Below are 18,003 nucleotides of genomic sequence, written 5' to 3'. Positions count from 1 at the left end.
TCCTTCGCCTCCTCTCTGCTTCATGTCCTGCTCAGCTCCTCCCGGCAGCATCTGAGGACCTGCCTTGTCCGGAGTTCTGTGCTTTGCAGTCCCTTTGAGCACTGTCTCTCCTGCAATCTGATGTCAATCACAACTGTGTTAATGTGCCGACTTTCTACAGCCATGCTTGTGCTTACTTAAAAATATGCTGCTTTGATCAGTGTACAAGCAAAACTAACAAAAACAAGTCCCTTACCTCCCCTCCCCTCTCCTGAAGCAAGCCTCACCAGGCCTCAGGCTTGTAAAACCAAAGCAATTGCAATCTTTAATTTTATTTCCTTTATTTTCAGGCTGTTAGGTGCTGGTTCTGATTAGGGACAGTCTGAGCAGGAATAAAGAAATTTTAAATAAAAACATGTTGAGCTTTAGGGGAAAAAAAACAACAGCCTCATCAATTTAGAAGAAATAATCTTTTCAATGCAAGCTCACCAGTGTTGTGGACAAGGCTGTGTTGACCCAGGCAACTTGAGAAGCAATCTTTCTTGTTAGTCACATCATTCTGATGGTTTGGAGATCAGAAGATCATCATCTGTGGAGAGAGCAAATAGACTTTACTGTCGGATTCAAGAGGGCAAGGACTGCAAGCATTTTTGGGAAATCTAATTCCAGGAGCATGTTCAGAGATGGACTTCCCTACGTCTTGAGCCTCACAAAACCAAAGTGTGATTTTGCTTAGAATTCACTTGGTAAATATGAAGTCACTAGCTTGATTTCAGTAGAGTGGGACCAAGTACAGACTTTATACCCCGGTAAAGTCAAAGTAGCTGCACCAGGACAGCTCTCTACTCATGTAATTCAATGATGGTGATACAGTTATGCTAATTTGTGCTGCTGAACAAACAGACTGGTGTTTGTAGGAGAGCTTCTTTGGACTGCTGCTGCTGTAAATAAAATCAAATATGGCCCAGTGGCTGGATTCATACTGATCTGAGTAAAAATACCATCATGCGTTCAGAGTGTGGGTCTGGCAAACCCAGTCCTGCTAGCCCAGCTCCTCGACTACTGTAAATGGGCTTCGCTAAAACAGTGCCACTTTTAAACTGAATGTCTGCTACCCAGATGAACAACATCAGGAAATATGCGCTGCACACACATGGCTTTGTGATACTTTGCAGGGTTTTAGGCAGAGTCTGGGGAAAACTCAAGACTTTCATTTAATCCTATTCAATCTGGCCATGAAATCAGCCAAGGCCAGCATCCTGACTGTACTTTCACATTCAAAGCAGCAGCTCCTGTCTACCCTGTGTCTCCGGGTAGCAGAATCTTATCTTTATTTTCATCTCTCCGTCATTCTTCATTTTACCTTTCTGGATGCATGCACCCTCCTCCTGCAGATCATATGACCTCAAGGTCCTTCACCATTCAGTGCCAAAATCATGTCAGAGCTGAGCTTCTGTTTCTCAGGAAGGAGTTACTGGGACCTTTCATGGTTCAGGGTTCAGATTAAGTTAAAGTGGCAGGGAGATAAAAGCCAGCCAGAGATAGTTCTTATGGAAGAGTTCATGGACTGCTGCTGCACTGCGATAAAGTGCGCTGAAGCCAGCAGGAAGTGTTTTGAACGCACCAAAACGCCTTAAATTGCTTTGTTTTTTCATTTTTTTAAATCCAGTTAAAGGCAGGAGTGAAATGATCTGTATTAGGATTAAGACTGAATTCTTGAAGATGAGACTTCATACATACCTTAAGGTGTTCTTTTTTTGCACTCTAAATTTTCCTGTATAATGTGATTTCATTAGGCAGATGCTAGACACATAATGTGGCATCTTCAAGAAAGCAGTGCCTTTCCAAAGTGCTTAGGAGTTCGTTGCATGACCCCTTGATGTCAATTCAAAAACTATGGCAGACATCAGAGGACTCTGAAGCAAACCCTTTTCCTAAGCCATGATTCTGTTGTAACCAACATTTTCACATCATTCTGTGATAGGTGGGGGGGGGCCTGGCAGCACCTTCGGGAAAGTGTTGTGGAACTGAAACACACCATCACATGGCCCCGAGTGTTAGTCCTCCTGGACCAGGACCTCATTATACCAAGTGCTGAACAAGCACTGGCAAACCAAATTGCCCCAGACTGCTGAACAGAAAGTGCAACAGACCAGTGCAGTTGCACATACTTCAGAATGTTAATTTATTTTCCCAATATGTGAGTTAGTTTTATGACATCAGCATTTTGTAACTGAAAAGCTACAGTTTTCTTTCCATTGTAGGGAAGGTCATTATTCTCTAAAGTGAATGTGGGTTCCTCTTGTTGGCATGTCAAGCCAGGGTCCCAGATATCCAAAGGCAGGTGCTCAGCTTTCAGCGAAGACCTGGCCCCTTTCCAGTGCTTCCAGGTGGCCACCCCGAAAATGAAGGCATCTCAAGATGAATCACTTTGAAATTCTTTTACCAGGACTGGCAAATCCCTTCTAATTCTGCCTTTGCCTTCGTCGTTGTGTGCACGTGGAGAATTTGCAGATCCAGTCAATACACTCCACTCTGAGAGGGGCTGTGGGCCCCACATTGCCACGAGTGTTATTGTACCTCTCCTGGCAGTTGCTGCATTACTATGACAGCTGCAAACCCCGATCAGTGAATAACCTAATCGAGCCATTAAAAGAAACAGAAGCCCTCTGCCCTGTTTGATTTCTCTCTATAATGATGTAAAGTGCACTTTAATGGAGTCAAAGTGGTCCTGGGCCATTCTTGTTAAGGCCATTTGATGCAGTGCTATTGAGTCCCACTGCTAGCGTTCATTACCTCCCTTCAGTTCGCTCCTCTGCTGCATTGTAGTTCAGACTTCCCAGCACAGTTTCTCTGCTGCTACAGCCCCTTGCCTGCATTTTGTCTACATAAATTAGACCTTGTGCAGCATATTGGCCTGTCAGGGGACTAGGAAGAAACTGTATATTGTTTCTGGCATTCCTGGGCCCTTCTGCCCCTGACATCTGCTGTGTTTGTGACAGGGAATACATTCCTGACTCATTATCCGGGCAAGCGGAATCCCTCCCTGACAGCACCATTAATCAGAATCAAGCAGTCCGGCAAATAAAAAAAAAAAAAGGAGAAAGAAGGAAAGCAAAGAAAAGAGACAATTTCTAACTTTCACTTTTGTGTCATCCCAGTGTCTGGACAAGTAGCAATCTATCTTTCTGAGTGACAGCTCTGATGGATGGCATTATTTATGCTTTTGTGTATTAAAAGACAGTTCTGGCACTGGCTTGTCACTCTACCAGAGGTTTGAAAAAAGCAGAAATTTAATTTGAAGGAAAAGAGGGCAAAGATCAGAGGATCCAGGGTAGGGAGCACTGCCCGAGAGGGACAGAGACTGCAGTGGGAGGGAGTGACTGGGAGAAAGTAGATGTGTTGCATAAATACGTAACTGCCATTACAGGTATAGAGAATTCTGCTTTTCACTGTGAATCCATAATAATACCTTCTTGGGTTGGAGAGGTCTGCTTGTTGACACAGCGGAGTTGCTCCTTGGAGAGATGCATCATTTAGGGTGAGATGGGCATATGCTTAATTTTCTGTACATAATTTGTGTTTATGTACACAAACATTATTATATATGCACATATGAATGTGACTAAATGTGTATATACAAGGAGGTGGTCTATATGAACATGTGTATTCACACAAATTAATTTTAAATATAGGGTTTTTTGCTCTTGCATACATATCTTCAAAGATACAAAACATCTGAACATCTACACACACACGAAGACACTCACATGGATACATCCCAAGATAAGTAATTCATACATATTTTTTCTTTTTTCCTTTTAAACATGTCTCTTAATTACATTACTTGTAAGCAAATTTGAATACAGACCATGGACAGTGTTCTTTAAATCTGAAGTACCTTTACTTGTTTAAAGTTTGGGGGGAAAAATTGCATTTCACTTCTTCTGGAAAGTGAAGTCCAACTGTTAGTTTAGTTTTATGTCTTTTTTTGTATTTATACAGATACACCAGCTAGTTGATTGTGGAATGCAAAAGTTCTGGTACGAGATTTAGAGGCCTACCCTTCAATTCATACCATTTCCTCTCTGCAGAAAGTGCTGGCATTTGCATGGGAAGTGCCACGCTGGGGAACTGGCTCATACTGACTCATTTATAAAGTCAGAATTGCAAGCAGTGTAAATCCATATCTTTCTTTAACCGTGCTGATTTATGTGCTGGCAATTGAACCCAGAGATATTTTTACAGTATACACCACACTGTATATAAATAGTAGAACATGGTCAAAGTATGTTTCTATAGGGATGTTATATATAGTGGTACAAGAGGAAATAAGCAGGCCAGGTTCACTTCAATGGCAAGCAGGTACATGTTTTTGAAGGTTATGGATTAGGTGTACTTGTGCCAGTTCTGAGTTTGGCTCTATATGTATTTATGCTTCTGCAGCCCTCAGGATAGGGAGAGCCTCCCAGGAGCTGCTGTTCCATGTGCAGAGTGAAGGGTGAAGACTTAGCTGGTACTGAAGACCAGAGGTGAATTATTAAAGACCATTATGGGAATAAGGCATCCCAAATTTGGCTGCCAATATCCTTGGGTGTCCTGCAGAGCATTTTCAACAAAGCTGAATTAAAACCAGGAACTTCCCCCAGAGAAACTTACTTTATTCAGTAAGCTTGGATCACAGATGGGTCTCTTTCTTCATCTTCTGATGCATAATGGGACTGGAGAAGGGATTCACAGCGGTGCTGGTGCCCTGCATACAGATGTGTCCAACTGGTAGAGAACTGAAGAGAGACAGTGTGACTCCTGGTCTGGAAGCATGGTCAGATGAGAAGCAAGGCTCCCATCCTCTGCCTGCAAAAGTTTTGATAAAGTTTTGCCTTACTGTAAACATCTGTGCAGCCGACAGCAAGTTGTACGTGGGATGCCATGCACACGTTTCTAACCGCACATTGGTTTGAGTTTCTAGGTCAGATACACAGAGACTATGGCACATAACTCCCTATAAGCATAACAACAGAAAACGTGCAAGTTACTGTTTTTTGACCACAGTATGTTTCACTCTATGATATTTTCCAGCACTGAATGACACATGGCTTTGACCTGAGAAAATATGAAATAATGAGAAACATAGTTATTATTATTTATAGCTTTTGCTTTCAGATGACCCATCTCTTGGCTATTTTGACAAACATCTGCTTTGGAACCCAAGAGCCAACATACAGCATTTGCTTTTAATTAATACAAATTTGTTTCATCCCCAAGTCTCAGCAGGTTTCCCTTCCCCTCTCCTAGACTATTGGCATCAGCAGCAGTGGCCCTACCACACCTACCAAATCTTGACAACAGCCACTCTTGAGACTATACATCCAGGGCAAAATCCCAAGCACTTCAAAAACTGCCAAAGTTCTTGGCTAAATCCAGGAACAGTGTTGACTTGCAGGCCCAGCTGGATTGCTATTATCATCCTCTTGGACTCTTTTTTTTCCTTCCTGAGAATAACGTATCTCCTCTTCCTATCCACTGGGATTTTTCAGCTCAGCCTCTTACAATGCTCGGATGCAATACCGTATTTCCAACATACTGACTGAGCATTATTGATGGACAGACAGGAAAAGTGCCATTACTCATGAGCATTTAAAACCCAACCAGCCCAGGATGGTACCGCTGGTGTTCTGATCAAGATGGAGGTCACGAGAAGGCCTAGGTTTGTACACGGAGTTCATCCGAAAAAATTCCCTAAAGGGATGACATCATAGCAATCCCAGGCAATGAGCTGCCCTTTCAGGGTGTGAAGTTGTGAAACAAACCTATTCTTTCAAGACCCAAAGCTTAAATTTCAAAGCAAGATGTGTACGTAATTCCCTCAGTTTCCTCTGAAAACCCCAGCCTCTGCTTTGAAAAGGAGCTGGTCATTTTTCCACCCCCAGTCTCAATCTGCTAGTGACTGCGGATTGGCTTTTTTTAATGTTGGTATCGCTAAATCAAAATTGGCCAGCATGCAGGGCAGGCTGCAGTCAGTGGAGAAATATGTGGAGGGGTTTCTCTTTACAGGCTTTCAGAGGCATAAGTTGGGCTGGTCAGTAACTGTTCCAGGAGGAAATACAGTAATCATTCACAATACCTAGGCACGGAACGAGACAAGGAGAGCCTATCTTTTTTATCAGTCTTCTTGCATCTATCTTCTTGGAATTGCACTGTGCAATAAATACATCTGAGGTTGCACCTCAGCTGGGGTAAATGGTGAAAATTATCACAGCTCTAGTGAAGACAATTTATACCCACTGAAGATCTGCCCCTTGATCTCCAAAACCTAAGGAACATAAGCTCTTGCTTTTAAGCGTCGTAGTTGGAATGTTTAATTCTATTCTGTCGTCTGTCAGAACTGCAGGCAGAAGGAAGGAATGTACTGGTGTCATATGGAAGCCATGGTTTGATGACGGACAAAATTAAATCCCTGCATTTGGACATAAACCATGGTAACACAAAATATGCAGCAAGTCAGGCTTGGTTTTCAGTACTGAAAACACAAGGCCCCACTTGGCAGGTTGAAGAGGAGATATTAGTCAGATTCAGACATGGTTTTCTTTGTTTTATTGAAGGATAAATAATTACGGTGCTGAGATATTCCAGACTCATGTTAGCACAGTTGTGTGTGAACCCACAGCTGAGGATGCTGTGAGAACAGGAAGGAGTGGACGCCCTTTAACCAGTGCCTGGGAATCCTGGAAAAGTTTTGGGGTTTACTTCTGAAAAACAATCGGTTTAATTTTTCCCCTCTGTGTGCCTGCAGCAGAGGATCAAAGCTACTATAACCATTCCATGGGTTCCAAGCACTTCCATGCTCCTATTTTTCTTAACATTGTAATATCCTGAAGACAGAGACCCTATTTTTGTTCTGTTTTTGTATCGTGCCTAGCTCAGTGGAGACCTGATCTGACCTCTAGTTGCTACCTGAACTGTCGAAGCTAATAACGGTAACAGTTAGCAGAGCAGTTTAAAACAGGTGCTGTGACTATTCCCAGAGGTGCCGGGCAGCGTTGGAACAAGTAGCTGCTGGTAGTAGATACAACTTGTCCTGTGCAGAGAGCCACCACAAGGCCTGTGTACTGAAGAATTGGGATAGATGGCCTTACCCAGAACACCCAGAAATAAATAGGCTTCATGAGGCACCAGGGCCATCCCTGTGTGGTGGCACAGGCCTTATGCCAGCCCATCTGCAGTAATTTGCCCATTGCTGGAGCTGCAAATTTGGAGGCAATGAAGGAACAGAGTCCACGTAACCACATACAATGCCTCCAAGGCCTTCCTGCCACAGCAGCTCTTGCCTTACTAGTTCAGTCAACAGGATCGATATCCTTTCCTGCGACTACTCGTAAGAGCACTGAGCTGGCAATTCCCTCTTCCTCGCTTGGTCTCCAGCCCATGGTGCTGTTGCAGACCAGTCTCTCTGCTCAGCCCAGCTCCAAGGGGACAGGAAGCCTTCTGCAGCCTTGCAGTCACCAACCTCGCAAGCTGTTACTCGTGTGCTTTCTAGCATGGAGACTGATGGCAGCGGCACTGCTCATTCACAAGAAGTTAGACACACAGGAAAACACGTGGGACAGAGGTCTTAGTAGTCACTGTTCTAGCAGGAAAACTGTTTCATTTTTAAAATAACAGATGATGTTTTAACTCAACATCTTTCTTTGTGAAAGGCCCAATCCAGAGGGCCCTCCTAATGCATGAATGGCTCTGTCTTCACCTACCTGGTGCTGCAGTGTCTGAACTGTCCCTCTCTTCCTTTCCTAGTACCCCTGCCCCCACTGCCATTTCCAGAAGTGATTTATGATATTTTGCACAGTGCCATCTGCATTTCTATTGCTTGCCAGCACTAATGAAGTATGCAGAGACCTGATAAGATGGACTGATCTTACTCATTCATGTTTGTCTTTCCTGGTCAGCCTCCTCAACTTCCCCAAAACTGTAATTAAAAAAAAGCAGAAGGTGAAAGCTGCAATTCACAGATGAAGCTCTGAAAGCGCCTTTTTTTCTGTGAAAAAGCTGCTCGAATGCCTGCCCTCTAGAACGAAGACCTAATTGCACCATACTCAGATTGCTATGGCTGCTGCTTAACATTTTGCACAGTCCTGTTGTAGTCACAAGTGTAAAATGCAACTTGTAAGTCACATTTTAGAGAAGGCAAAGGACATAAATGTCAGCACAGCAGAATGAGTTTACATAAAGATGAAATCAAGCTGAGTAGCATAGATACAGCATGGAGCTGGATTTCACATTTCACTGATGCTCTTGGTCCAGAGGTTTGCTCATTAACGAGGCCATGATTCTGTTATTCAAACTCATGGTAAGTGGTTCCTTAGGCAAAGATCCAGCAAAGCACTTAGGCAAATTCATAAATTTATGTTCCATTGACTTCTGTGCAACTATTTATATGCTCAAAGTCATGCATGTCTTAAATGCATTTCCAGATCAGGCCATGTACTTCACGAATAGTCCTTTTGCAGCATCATAAACCCCAAACTTTCAAAATTCATGAGTTCAAGCTCTCCTTTCCCCTCAGTTACCATAACTGCAACACAGAATGCAGTTTCAGAAAATGCTTTTTTTTAAAAAAAAAAAAAATCTGCCTGATTTTTAAACTTCCAATGTCAATGGCTAGGAACCTAGTCAACAAAGAAAATGAAACAAAAAAGAATGAGAACCACGGTTCTCATCTAAGTTCATGTCTTTAAAAGATGGGATTTTTATAAAAATACTTAATTTTGTGAAACTCGCAATAAAATCACCAAAGTAGGAAGACTTTTTTCCACATTTGAAAAGACTGAAATCTTCATACCAGGATCAAAGGTTCAGTATGATCACTGCTGAATTCTGCTAGGTGCAACTTGAACAGTGTATTGGGGGGGAGGGAAGACTCTAAGTTCTTGTGCCCCACATAGTCTGCTTGGCTTCCCAGTCACTAAGATGCTTCAGTTCAGAAGATTTTATAGCACTGTGCCACTTCTTGCTTTAGTCTGTTTTTTATACATCCTCTAAAGACTCTAAATAGAGATCATCTCTAGAACAAGTATTTAAATGTCTTCACCAGTAACAAACAGGGAATCAAACTGCCTTTTAGTCAGGAATCCCCTGATTTGTGTTTTTAGTATGTACTTTTTCTTTTCATCCCTTTGGCCAGTAAGGCAAAATTGACTCCCACACCAGATTAGGGCAGATGAATTGAGTAGATGGGAGGATCTTTGGAGAAAAACAATCAAGCCCTTTTCAAAAGGACTAATTTCATTTCTTACAGACTTCAGGGCACCCGAGTCTAAAATCCTCTTACATTCACCCCTGTGTGATTTGATTGGCCTTCTACTCTTTTCCTTCCCAAATGCAGCACAACACATTCTTTAATCAATCAAATAATTTAAATCCCAAAGTGACATTCTGCAGAAACTGATTTAAAGTCAGCTCAAGCTGCTGATAATATAAGTGGTAATTTCATCAAACTAAAAGCAATGGAGATTTATTTTTAATTATACTCACTATTTCAATGAGGGAAACTGAGCTGTAACTAGGGTTTGCACGTTTTACTGAGTTTGCCTTGGCACCACTCAAAACGTCTTCCGTGTTTCACCTGCTTAAAAGGTGTAAGCTTTGTATGACAGTCATTTACTTTGGCTGCATTTTTGGAGAGTTCTGCATTAAATATACGCTCAACTTTATGCACATGACTGCTATAAATAACCTTGTTAGTTTGCTTTGGTGCTTTTGCCCTCTGCTCTTCACATCCCTTCCATGAATAGGTACTCTCAGTTCTTTGTGTTTTTCCCTCTCTCCTCCTGACTAAGGGAGGGACACATCAGGGAACCAACTGACACTGACGAGGAATAATCAGGAGCAGAATTCAGAATACTCCAAATTTTCATCCTACTTCTTTCCATGTGGCTTTTCAGAGCCTGAACTACCAGGGGCTGCAACAGATGAACGTGCAATTAAACTCTCAGGGAAACCTGCCTTAGTGAAAATCTCTGGACAGAAACATCCTGGAGTTTCTTATATTTTGTGGGATTTGGGCTTCTTGCTAGTTTCCTGCAAATAAAACCTTTGAGGAACCGATTAACTTTGTCCACTGGAGAACTTCAGCTGCAGGAAACTCCAGTCTATTGCAATTGCTCAATCTCCCTTTGACAAGCCCCTTCACCCCCTGAGGCCGACAATCCACATTACACTATTATTCTCAACGGGGTTGCTTTACATTGCATCATCGTGTAAATGGAAACCACCCAGTGTCATAGGGTGAAATATGAGCTCACCAGGGTATTCTGACTCCCTGACTGCACTGCTCTGGAGACGGCTTATTTCTGAAATGGGAGGAAGAAAAAAATGCATAACTTAGTATCATGGATTTGCATCTTGTCTATGAAGTTGCAGGGGTGAGTGTGGGTACACACCTGTGGACATGCTGGAGGAGGTGCTAACAGGTAGCGGTCCAGGCCCTGCTATAGTTTAAATGTTTTGGGCAAAGGCATGACTGTTCCGAGGTCAGCCATCACCATTTTCCATGATCACGTTTTTCATTTACTGACCCTATTCTATTGTAAAATATCTGGCGCAAACCTCAGGAAGGAAATTAGGCCAGTAAGGTTGAGAGTTAAGCACTAAAAAGCTGGATTTCAAAAAAACAGGCAGAAATATTAAATGCACCTTGACTGGTGAAACTGAACATACCCCTAGGCTACTGAAAACGTTCCCCAAATCTGAAAGGTTGCACAAGCAAGCCTCATTTTCAGCATGCTTGCCTACTAACACCCAGCCAATATGTTTTATAGAGCCTATAGAGACAAGTGTTCTAATCCCATTAATCTGTTTCTTCTCCCTTAAGACTTTCAAAGCCCAGGACAGATCCTTAGCTGGCAAGTGAAGTAGAAAAGCACTTAAATAAGACCTTAAATTTAACTCATGCTTAAATTCTATTTATCGCAAAGTTCATTTCAAGATAAATTCATGCTAAAACAATATTTCTAAGAAAAAAACCCCTCACTTGAGCCAGAGCCTCTGCAATGTAAACAGAGCTAATCTGTGGTATATGAGGCTTTTCTTCTTCGGGACTTTTTCCTTGCTATTCTGAGCTGCTTTCATCTAGTCAAGGCAGCAGAAACTGGGTCTGTGGCTTAGGTGATGAGTCTCAGCACACCAGTCCTGCTCAGATTTTGCGTATCCAACTAACTGCTGGAAAATCATAGCGAACTACTTTGTCACCAAGCTGTAAAGCAAACAAAATTAAAAACAAAACTTGCTATAATAAGTAGTTGTTATCTGATGTATTTGCTCCCAGGCCAGCAGTCAGGCCCATTTTCAGGAACTGCCAGTAATGCACTGCTGCAGGGTGTTGTGTGGATTAATACTTCCAGGTTTGCTTAAATCTCTAAAAATCAGGCAATATAAATCTGTACAGCATTGTCACCTTACTACCATCCTATTTTTACTATTATCTAAGTTAAGCAGGCTCTTAAGTCTGACAGCCACCATTTAAATATTTACTATTATAAATAGATATCTGATTGGCAGCTGTCATTCCCCTATAGAATAAGCAGGTTTCCAAATGCTTTGATTCTTTTTCCCAAGTCTACTGCCAATGACTATTTCTGTAGTCTAGAGGAAGCCACTTCACCTCTGCATATGATCTAGGATGTCTGCCTTATCTAGTTAGATACTAATTTCATGAAAACTGGACAACCCTTTATTGTGCACTTGGCCACTCCTAACTTAATCATGGCATGATCCCATTTAACATCTCTAGGCCTCCTACGTATGAAGAAACCAGTATAAATACTGTAATGATACGTAACACTCACCCATAATTGTAACAGGAGGTACTACGTGCATGCCAAGCATTGCATTATTATTATTATTGCTATTGACAGTATAAATGGCAGCACCATAATGGGACAACAGCATCAGATCTCTGGGAGGCAGAGGGTAAGGAGACATTAATATGTGCAGTCAATTTACATCTTGCACTACGAGAGTGTGCTGGTATGAGTGGTTCTGACACCTAGAACACAAACCAGATGGCCCCTTTCTTACGCCATATCATGCAAAAGAGATTTGAATTAATTCATGTAGAAATCATGACAATTCTGTTACTGTTGGAACTCAGCATAGCGGACAGGGTGGCAGTAGATTATGCTGAATTTTTAACTTAGAAAATACTAGTGACAGATGTCACTGCCTGTGTTCCTTTGTTGCTTTCCACCTTTTCTCCATCCCCTAGTGCCCAGTCATTGTCCCTTCTCTAGAGCAGTAACTGAACCACACTGCTGAAAACCTTATTTAAATAGAATTATGTGCAGAACTTTCTCAAAGTCTGTGTGTAAAAAAAATCCACCAAACCTGAATTGTGTGCCCAAACCACAGAAATGCTGGGTGTAAGGGAGATTTCATTTTCCAGTGAACTCCACCTACATCCCTTTAGGTTGAAACACAGTTCAAAATTTATGAAATGTTACTGAGCACAGGGAACAATGATTTACACAAGCAGCAGTGCCTTCCTCAAGGAGTTTACATCCCGAGTAGCTGAGACAAAGAGCAGGAATATGATGATCTGTACTGCCTAGGTGGAGGCTGGTGCACAAAAATGAAGATGCTTTGCCCAGGGCTATTCTGCCCAGATCTCCTGAGTCCTGGTGTAATGCCGCTGCCCATGAGACGCTCCTCGTTCCTGCCCTAGGGCACCCACCCAGCAGAGCCCTGGGGTCTCCGGGTAGCAGTGACAGCAGTGACGGTTCAGCTCGCTGCTGAGGGAACCGGCTCCTCGCCTGGGCACTGCTGGCACAGCAACCCGCACCACCCAGGCTCCGAGCACCCTGTCCCCACGTGTCTTCTCAGTTGCACACTGCCATAATATGAAGAGATCTCCGGCTGCTCCCGGATCTCTGCACTTCACACGTTCCTCCTCACTTCCATTTTTCAGCGCCTTCTCCACGCCGCATGTCTCCTGCAGACACACCCGTGTCGCCCCCTCTATTGTGCGGCCAGCAGCGTCTTTCAGCACAGGAGCGCCAGCCAACACGGCTCGAACGCATCGATTCGGGACGGGAGGGGGGGAAGCAGGAGGGAAGCCTCCTGCACGAGTGTGTGTGCGTGTGCGCACGCGTGTGGTGCTGGGGGGGTCCTCTCTTCCGTACAAAAGCACAAGTGGTTTTGTTCAAGCTGGCAGAGGCCGGCTGTGTTGAAGCCTCCCTTTCATCAGCGGGTATTAGGCCCAAATCGCTGCCTCTTTGAATATGTACACAGCGCTTTCCATATCCTGTCACCAGGATGACAGATCTGTCAGGCTTCTGTGAGGCCTGGCACCTGGGGCGCGCAGCAAAGCCGGCTTTTCAGCTAAGAGTACACACAGCTTTTTTGCTCCCCCCCCTCTTTTTTTCCATTGGGGAACTTTCTCCTCCGCCTTCCCCTCCATTTCCCCCCCGAACCTGAATGAACACTTCTTTCAGTAATGGGTTTTTTCCACCTGGTTGACTTGATGAAAGGTTTATGAGTTGACATTATGTGTGAGAAGAACAAAGCAAGCGCGGGGATGTGTGCGTGCGCGGGGGCGGGGAGCGGGCTCGACAGAGCTGCTGAAAACTTTATTACAAACTAAGAGACGTTGGGAGCAATAAATCAGTTGGATGCTCTCTACAAACCAGCAGAAAACTGCCACTGCAGAATTGAATGGGAAAATACACAAGGCCAGGCTTCGGCTGTGCTGGGCACCAGCAGCCTGCAGCGAGTTGCACTGGGCTGCTGAAATGAGGGAGGAGGGGAGAAGGGAAGGAGGAAGGGCAGAGAGGGGATGGAGAAAGTAAGAAAAAGCCTGCTGTGCACCCAGCTCTTTAACATGCCCTGACTTCCTGTGCCAGACAAAGGTCTCCAGAATCCCTACTTCAGAATCGTAGGTATATAAACAATGATTCCAAAGGAGGTTTCCAGAGGCATGGATTGATGCTTATGCACCCCGCTCAGGGTGAAAATCAGCAGGCTTAAGAAGCAAACTGCCTTTTGGAAACATGCCCCTTATCTACCCATAGGAGTTCTGTGCCTGATCTAGCCAAGCAATTTACTAGTTGTTCAAATTCTGCCTCTTCCAAGGTGAAAGTCAGCAGCTACTATTTATCAACATACAGATAAACAACACCAGTTTGCTGTGAGTATTTAAAAATACCATACCTAAAACAAACAAACAGAAGATCTATTTCAGCTGTTGTTTGTTAGGAAACAGGAGCTAACATGCTTACGTTTATGAAAAGAACCTTCAGCAACATGAAAGATCAAGAATAACTTACGAGGTATTTACTTTGCATTACAGAGGAGGGTAGAAAGGACCTGAGCTGCTATCAGCTGAGCCTGTGAAGCAACCAGGAGGTGCACTGGCACATCAGCTTAGAGACCAGGCTCACTAGCTAAGACATGACACGGCACTAATATGGCACACTGCCTCCAAAACAGACTGGCACCTCCCAGTTGCCCTCTACTGCATGGTACAGACATTTTCAGCTGGCTGGAGCAAGGAAAATAATGGCATGTTTTCTACAACTTCATCCATAGGCTGTGCAGGGAGAACCACTCTTTACTGTAAGGGTGGCTGAACACTGGAACAGGTTGCCCAAGGCAACCTGCTCTAGCCGACCCTGCTTGAGCGGAGGGTTTGGACCAGATGATCTCCAGAGATCCCTTCCAAACGCAACTATTCTGTAACCAGGCAGGATTCTCCTGAATTTATGTTACATTGGAAGTACCTCAGTCAGTTCATCCAGTTTTCTAAAGCATTATTCTTAGTTCTTGCTCTAACTTAGACCTGTGTCAATAAGGACTGGTTGTACTAAGATCAACAGAGTTTCTTGGGAAGAACAGGTAATGCCTTTACCTGACTAAGCTGAATAAATTGTTCAGAGTATCACTGTAATGCAAAAGGCAGACCAAGTCCCACCACACGAAAGCCTCTGAACCATACAACTACTGTAGGTCAGGCAATCCAACTGCACTCTCATTGCTATTACTCCTTAGCAAGCCCAGGCTGCATACAAAGGCAAACATGTTTCTATTTTAAACTCTAATCCAAGGCTACTGCATGCCTTTTGGAGTGCGGATGTCCTGGAAATGTCACTGAAGAGCAGTGTGCTCAAGAGATTAGAGATGTTCCATTCTGCAAATGGCAGAGTACAGTCACAGATGTTACTCTAGCCATGGGATTGGATGCAATTGCTCAGGCTTAACTTGTTGAATTGTTAATTAATAAAAAGGTAGAAGGGGCAAATGCAGGAAGATGCTAAGCAGCTGTAACTTTGCTCAGGTCAGTATTTCTAAAGCTTTTACCCCAGATAAATAAATTTCCTTTTCCCCATAACAATCAGCAGCCATTACAAGCTTTGGAGAGAAGAGTTTAATAACTAACTCGCAGGCAAAAAGCTGTCTTAGTATTTCCAGCCTTGTCAGGTTGAGCCTGCTCCTCAACCTAAGGCAGCTGAAGAATCTACATGGTTAACAACCTTTCTGCAAAGAATTCCACAATAAGAACGATGATTATGAGGCTTAGAGAAGAGTCAAACAATCAAAGCAACTCAAGTATCTAACAACACTGACAACTGTTGAGCTATCTATAAGCTTCAGAATGGAACTGGCTTAAGGGAACTGGTCAGGACAACAGACATAGCAATACAGAATTGGTCAGGGATATCGGAACTTAAACAGGACTGACCAGGGGCAGAGATACATGGAGGCATACGATGGTCAGAATCACAGCCACTCACCGAGGATGCAATTGAGTCCAGGTTAACATACGATAGCTGAGTAGTTCTGGTCAAGGCTGTGGTGTTCTGACACAGCTGGGCTGGGGGAAGCACCATCTCCATAAGGTGACATGATGTAGGCTGTGACTGAAATGCACAGACAGGGAAAAAAACAATGTGAACACAACCTGCTCGAATCCTAGGGGCCTGGTTCTCCCATCAATAGTCATTTACACTTGGGCACTTCACACAGAGAGCAGTGAGCACAAATTGCAGACTAGAAGGAAATAAGGCTGTGTTAACGATATTTCCAGAAGTGACTAATGCTATGGGATGGTTCCATTCTTAGGTACCTAGTTTGAGAGCTTCTGATTTGCAGATAGTAAGAACCAAGTACCTTTTAAATTTTTAGGAAACTAGGTGCCTTTAAGATGTACCTTTAAAAGCAAAACCTTTTTTAAATCACCACTGAAAATCTTAGCCTGTGTATAATACGCTTCTAGGCACTTGCTCTGAAAAGCAGCCTGAGCTCTGCCCTAGATCAGCATGCAGTGACACGCATCATTCACACTAATGGACTACTTCTAGCTGTGTTGGGGGAAAGAAGAGGGGAAGGGCTAGGGAGAAAGTGCTGAGATGTTCTTAAAAAAAAAAAAAAATAAAAATCAGGTGCAATTGCAGCTCCAGCCTGCATGCTCAGTGTTAAATCATCTGCTCCATCTCTGTGGCTCATCTCTGCTCTATGCTTTTGCACTGTGAGCAATTCTGATGCTCTGTAAAGCACAGACAAGTACACCACAGACAAGCTTGAAGCTATAGTTAGCACCATATTGGTGTGATATCTGCTTACCTCGGGCCCAGGACAGGGAGAATCTATCATTTCTTTTGGGTCTCTGGCTGCTGCTGAGAGCTAAGGAGAGAAAGGAGTCATAAATTACATAGTTATTTAAATTTTTCCATGACAAAGTTGGAATCAAGCACATGAGCTTGTACACTGTGTACTGGACTACCCTCAGTCAGATGCACTGAAGGTGGTAGGGTAACTTGGGCAGAAAATGATAGCAGGAATTTATTCCCTACTGCCAATTGCTGTTTAAGAAGCAGTAGGCAGGCTCTCCATTTTCTTTTTCCAGCTGCAGCTGAAGAGATACCACCACAATAATCAAGGCTACTTAATAGTTACTATCCTAATCCAGAGCCTCCCCCTCTTCCTCCATCACCCTCTTCTGATCAATAGTCCTACTTTGGCTCAAGGATCAATTTTTTGTAATAGTTCATTCCCTTTTCACATTAGAGTTTTGCTAGAGCCACCAAGTCCTGCCACAGCTGATGAAGTCTGTAGGCTGTCCAGGTGATTATCCTGCAGAGGGATGTGACCACTTTATCCAGACCGCTCCACAAAAATGAGTTCTGTCCTAAAGTGCCAAGAAGTTGAAGTAAAGAGTAGCAACGTGTCCCTCACTCACATTCCAAAGAGCAAAACTTACACACTGACAAGCTCTTGGTAATGAGCTCTGTTTTTTTCACTCTCCGGCCTGCTTTTCCTTTTTCTTGCTGGCAAATTTGATCCATCCGCTTGCTGACTAATGCTAACAAATGAGGCCAATTGTTGCTTACTGGAATCACCTTTCAATGGGGAGCTGACAGCAAGAACAATGCATTTGTTCGCAGCCTGTGGAGGCTGCAGGGAACATCTGTCATCAGAGAAGCTACTTGTCAAGAGGTTTCAAGCTCTGACTGATTCTCAGAATAGGAAAAAGAGGCATGTACAGACCTATAGCTGGACTGTTGGCTTGTACTGGTGGCACTTTCATCTTCCCCTCTTCTTTGCTTTCACAGACGACTGTTCCATCAGATGTGGCTTTTAATTATAAGAGTTATATGTGCCATTAGTGGTTTACCTGAAGGGAAATTGAACCATATAAATAGCACCATTTTGCTATTCTCTGTTTATATTTAGCTGGATTTCCCTTTTGATATTTATTGAGGGAGATGTGGACCTGTTTCAAGATTCAGTCCAACTAGTTAAGATTTTACTGGAGGAAGGAATTTAGCCACCGAAATTGCCAAAGGCAGCATCACAACCAGTTGGGTAGGAAAGAAGCAAGCAGTAACCACTACTTAGGGAAGACAGATGACATCAAAGAGGCATTCCACCAGGGGATTTTTAGCAGTCAGTAAACTATGCGTGTACACAACACTAAAGGCAGTATAATAACATCTTATTGTTATATAGGCACCTTTCATCCCAAAGGATAGCAAAGTA

General features: G+C 43.4%; 1 long non-coding RNA gene across 1 annotated transcript in view; it reads right to left on the bottom strand.

Moving 5' to 3' along the window:
• The window catches only part of LOC112996721 (uncharacterized), a 65,267-nt gene extending 48,574 nt beyond the window's left edge, over positions 1-16,693 (bottom strand). The window contains exons 1-4 of the long non-coding RNA XR_003262524.2: positions 16,588-16,693; positions 15,759-15,884; positions 4,639-4,833; positions 469-568 (exon numbers count right to left, since the gene is read on the bottom strand). This is a non-coding gene — a long non-coding RNA (uncharacterized LOC112996721). The remainder of the gene's footprint in view (positions 1-468; positions 569-4,638; positions 4,834-15,758; positions 15,885-16,587) is intronic.
• Between the last annotated feature and the right edge of the window lie 1,310 nt (positions 16,694-18,003).

This window comes from Dromaius novaehollandiae, chromosome 26 (genome assembly GCF_036370855.1).
Source record: "Dromaius novaehollandiae isolate bDroNov1 chromosome 26, bDroNov1.hap1, whole genome shotgun sequence".
In the NCBI taxonomy this organism is placed as follows: Eukaryota; Metazoa; Chordata; class Aves; order Casuariiformes; family Dromaiidae; genus Dromaius; species Dromaius novaehollandiae.
The sequence above is the reverse complement of the archived record's forward strand: the minus strand, read 5'-3'. Positions and strand labels throughout refer to the sequence as shown.